Source organism: Falco rusticolus, chromosome 8 (genome assembly GCF_015220075.1).
Source record: "Falco rusticolus isolate bFalRus1 chromosome 8, bFalRus1.pri, whole genome shotgun sequence".
NCBI classification, from domain to species: domain Eukaryota; kingdom Metazoa; phylum Chordata; class Aves; order Falconiformes; family Falconidae; genus Falco; species Falco rusticolus.
This window is the reverse complement of record NC_051194.1, coordinates 19,695,291-19,700,644: the sequence shown is the minus strand read 5'-3', so window position 1 is coordinate 19,700,644 and position 5,354 is coordinate 19,695,291.

Genomic DNA, 5,354 nt, shown 5'->3' with positions numbered 1-5,354 from the left:
GGCCAGGAGGTGGACCAGCGTGTTTCCTATGGAAACCCCACCTACAGGAAAAGGGAGGACCGGGCTGGTACAAAGCGGGGTGGGGGCTCGTGGGGCAGCGTGGCTTCCCAGCTGGGAGAGGGGTGTGAAAGTGCCCTCTGTTCCCAACCAGCAGGGACCACCACCTCCGCCTGCTGTCACCTGTAAAACGTATTTTACAGAGGTCCTGCAGGCAGACCCTAACCCATCTGCAAAGCCTCCTGTGTGCCTCGGGAAGACATCTGCAGGGACCGGTGATGATGGACTTCAGCTCTTGCATTAACCCAGAGGCTCGTTCCCCATGCTGGTAGATTACTGACTTCATTTTGCCTAAATCCAGCACACAATCCCTGCTCCTTGCTGTCAGTTTTGATGGCAACATGCCCATGTCACCTTTTTCTACATATGGCTTTTGATTATGTCACGGCTTCATTTTCACCTGGACACACCAAAATGAGCTAATGAATCACTGGGAGCGTTGCCACATCAAACACAGGCAGGTGGGCACAGGGGAAGAAAGGAGGCACTGGCAGATGTGACCTGCGTCCTGTCAGGCCTCTCCCCATCCCCTGCATCCGTCTGGCCTGGCCAGCCCCCCCGGCTTGGCACATGCTCTGTCTCCAGCTTGGCTCCGCTTTGATTTCCCCAGCCTCACTCCTCACCCAGCGCTGATTCAGCACCACCAAATCCCTTCTTTACCTTATTTCAGAATCTCACCCCGAGCCCCCACGCTGGGACAGCCTGTGCAGCCGTACCCCGCTCCCTGGCCAAGCTGTTCCATGTGTTCCTCCTAAGCAAGCACGGGAGCGGGCAGCGGGCTGCCTGCAGAGCCCAGGTACCCCAGCCTGGGCTGCACTTTGGGTCTGGAAGGCATTCGGGACCAGGAAGGTCAGTGCAGAAGCTTCCTTGGCCGTTACGGAGAGCAAGAGCATCCTCGTGGCATGGTTTGAGCCCCACCAGCCACATCATCTTTGTTCTGCCCCCCATGTCTACCAGGCAGCTACTGGTATCCCACCAATGCCCATCTTGCCCTTGTCCTGCTTTTCCAGCCTTGATGGGCACCCCATCCTATTCCCATCCCTCCTTGCTCCTCTCACAGCTTTCTTCACTTTATTATGGTAAATTTTAATGCCACAATGAACAGCGCCAGCAAGCCCACCCCAGTGCCGACCAGCCGGGTCAGTGCCACCGCTCAGCACACCGGGGGGATGGAGCAGCACAGCTCAGCCGTGGCAGACCTGGTGCTGCTATCCCTGGGCTCAGTCCCAGCGCCAGGTGACCTTTGCCAAGTCATTTCCCTGCTTTGTGCTTTCGTTTCCTCCTCAGCTGAGCAAAGCCAGCACACTGGCTCTCCCAGAGGGATGCTCCGGCGCTTGCTGCTGCCCGCAGAGCTGCGGATGGAGAAGCGGATGTCTCCCAGCCCGTGCCCTGCTTTTGGGGGGTGGGGGGTGGGGGTTACTTCCTTCTGGGGGGAGTCTCATCCTTCCACCTCCCTTTTTTTATGCCTTCCCTTTCAGGGATGGAGAGGAACAGAAGAACCACACTGAAATATCACCAAGGAAAGGAAATAAATATTACACCTGAGAACTGGGGGGTTCCCCAAAGAGCCCTGCAGGACCTCTCCTTCTCCCCGCCACCTCCCAAGCCACCTGCAGAACAAGCCAGCCTCACCACGTGCCCCATGTTTAACCCACCACTGGTGTAATGGGAGGCCTGTTCCCCCCCAGCGCTGCGCCCACGTGTGCTGGACCCTGCTTGGTGGAGCCCCCCCCCCCCCAGCTGGGGGGACAATGCCCCTTAGGCTGCTGCAGCCCCAAACGGCTCCTTTTCCTCCCCAAAGGCAGGGAGGCAGATGGGGGGTTGGGCACCAGTTTTCTCAGCCACCACAGGGAGGGGCTGATGTGACAGTCCCGGCGCTGGGATGAGAAGTCACAGTCACCAAGATGAGGGCGATGACCCCCCTCCGAGCACTGTTGCCACCCCCACCCCCCCCAGGCCGTCCTGTCCCCATTCCAGCTGTACAAATACCAGCACCGGTGGCAGATCTAGACTGCCCAGGAGACAAGGAGCTGCAGGAGCTAATGCATTAATTATTACGATGCTTCAGGAATAAATCCCTGTAGACCAGACCTGTGACCCCAGGCCATCAGGCCATCGGCAGTTTGCAGGGAAGGTGGCTGCAGAATGCTGCAAAAGCATTGCTGAGCTGCAAACCATGCGGCTGCGTCTTGGGGGAAGATGGACAAAGTAATGCTGACAAAGAAAATAGAAAAGAAAGATGGAGTTGAGCTAAGACTTGCCAGAAGCATCGACAGTAAAATGGGATCTGGTGCTAGAAGCAGCACAGGTCTCCTGCTCACGCACAGGCAGGTTTCCAACGTGCAGGTTCTTCAAGACCTCCATAGACAATGTGTCTATGAACATAAAATCTCCCCCCTAGGAGCTGGCTGCACCTCAGACCTTCATTTAAAGCTCGGGAAGAGCATCAGTTCTATCCAGTTATTGCAGCAGTAGTCTTCAGCTTCTGTGTGATGCGATTAGTGCCCGCAGCAGATGTAAATGCAACGTGCTGGTGTGAAATCCATCTCCTCTGACGCCCAGCTGGTCTCCCGGCTCCAGAGCACGGACACAGGGACACCTGAAGCTCCCGGGGTGCAGAGCTGCACTCGAGGCACCACACGCTCACCATCCATCACACGGCAGAGCAGCCCGGCCATTACTTCGGGTGCCGAGGCACAGGGGGGATCTGCACGCCGGGTTTGCCGGTTTGGGCTGGCTTGGCCTGAGCTGGGAACCACACGCTGCACTGCACATCGCCGGTGCCAGCAAAAGGAGAAGGGAAGAAAAACTTCTTCCAAATCCAATAATGAAAAACAACATCCAAGGGAGAAGAGTTCAAAACGAGCACGGCTAAAGACGTACCAGGCTTGGGCCTCATTCGGGTGCTTGGGGCTCTGCTGGGGCGCTCTGCCAGGCTCAGCTCCGCGCCTCGGAGCACCAGCCCCAGCAGCAGGATGGCTGCGAGTCTGGATGGAGCAAGTGGAATACGGCTGCTGCTCACGGGCTGGTGCCTCACCGGGCAGCGCAGCTTTTTCCTCTCAGCTGTCCCAGTTTTCAGCCCTTCAAAGACAGGATTCGCTTCTCTAGAAGCATCGCTCCCTTTTCAGCAGGAAAAAGGGTTTTCTCAATCCGTCCCTGTGCGTTTGCTGTCTGGGGCGCTGGGTGCAGGTGCACAAGGCAGCCCAGGACCTGCCCGGGCCGCAGCTGCCTGCGGGGGCTGGGGAGGCTCCTGGGGGGCTCTGCCCGGGGGGAAGGACGTTGTTCCCCCTCTCACCCCGACCGGCGAGCGCACAGACCTGCAGGAGGCGGATGGACCTTCGCTCAGGGGCCCCTGGCTCATCTCCATCAAACCAGACGGTGATGCTGACCGCGAGCGACCTCCACACGCCGCCAGGTCCGGCCCCCCACCCGCCAGGTCCCTCTGGGCCGGGCTGCTCAGCACCTCATCCTGCATCTCAGCGAAGACCTCCCTGTACCCGCTTCCAGCCCCCCCCCCCCGCCAGCAACGACCCCCTCGCACCGGGGAGCCCGAGCCAGGGGCATCCCCCCGCAGAGGGGCTCCCACGGAGAGGGCATCCCCCGCAGAGGGGCTCCCCTCGCTGCGGGCTCCCCCCGCCTGCAGCTGCTCCCTCCGCCAGCAGAGCCCACTGCTGCTCCACGCTCGGCTCTGCCGCAGCCCCCGGGCTCCCCCCGTCCCGGGCAACGAGGCGCAGGGAGCCCCCAGGCCCTCGGCAAGCAACAAACCCCCCTCCCCCCCTTCCCCCCCCAAGGGTCCCCGCCCCCCCCCCCCCCCCAGCAGAGGCCCAGGGTGGGCTGAGCTGGCTGCCAGCTCCGCGGGCGGTGATGGCCGTGCTGCCCCTCCCCCCCAGCCCCTGCCGATGCTCCGGCCCCCTCCCCCAGCCCCGCACCCCCCGGGCAGCCCCGAGCGGAGCCCCCCGCCCCCAGCGCCCCCCCACCCCCCCCCCGCCGAGCGGGGCGCTCCCCTGCCCCGGTGCCTCCGCCCGCTCCTGCCCTGCGCCCCGGGGCTCCCCGGTGCGGGGGGGGGGGGGGGCGATAAGGGGAGTTCCTGCTGCTCTGGGCGCATAGAAAGGTTACTGTTAAGGAAGGGAAGAAAGTTCTAAGTGAAATAAATTGGAACAAGTTCTGCGTTTGAATAGAGAGTGATATCGTTACAATAATTTGCACCCGCAGCCTCTGCCACTGGCGAACCCTGATGTATTTTACAAAGATTTGTGCTACAAAGAGCAATCCTGTAAGCGGGTAGCGGTAGAGCTGGCCAAATATAAAGGAGGAGAATCTATAAAAAGGACATTTTATTGTGCAGGAGGAAGCAATGAGAAGCGGAGCTGAGATGCAACCCTTGGTGTCCTGCCGGAGGAGGAAGCTGGCAAAAGAGCATCGCTGCTTTATATGATCTAGTTTGCCATTATGAATCTTACAGTAATTTTTTTCCCTGTATTTCAAAAGGTTATATCTCAATATCTGTTTGCAAATGAAATACATGGCAAAAATCCCCAAGGCCGTAACGTAACTTCAACAGTAGATCTTTCAGAGAGGGCCGTATGGTGCCGGGGCTGCTGGCACCTCCCGGGCTGCGGGCTCGGGGCGCAGGACCCGGCCGGGGGAGCAGGACCCCGCTCCCCACCAGCGTTACTGGGGTTTGGGTTGACAGCCTGAGCTACCTGAACATCACCAAGCGCTTTGCAGCGCGGGGCTCCCCGCTCCGCCGCCGCGTAAGTGATAGATCTAGGCCACAGCATGCTGTAACACAAATCAGACCTTTACGAGTCCCCAGCGGCTGCAAATCAATGAGTTCTAGTAATAATTACCCATTTTATCTTTCTCTTTATTAATATTTAGATGTTTTTAATCTTTTCTTTGCAAACATGATGTTTCCCTGCTGCGGCTGTCCTTCAGTGGGAGCTGCCACGAAAGCTCCTGCTTCTCAGATTAAAGACTGCCTTGAACCAAGCTGCTCCCCGATCTGACATGACACAGCCACCAAGGTGGGTGACAGCACTGCCAGCCCACCCGAGCGGGTGACCCCGTCCCAGTGCGCAGCCCGTGTCCCCAGGTGGCGGTGCCACCACCCTGGGTGCCCAACTCACATCTCGGGCTGGGTGCTGGGGGGGCTCAGGCTCCTGGACAGAGCCCTCACCCTTGGCATGGGTGACCCCCGGACTGGCACCCTACAGCCGTTGCTTAAAGAGACATCCCTGGCAGGTGGTCAGCTCTTCTGCTTGCTAATTAGGGGTGTATAAATTAAAAAATAAGCC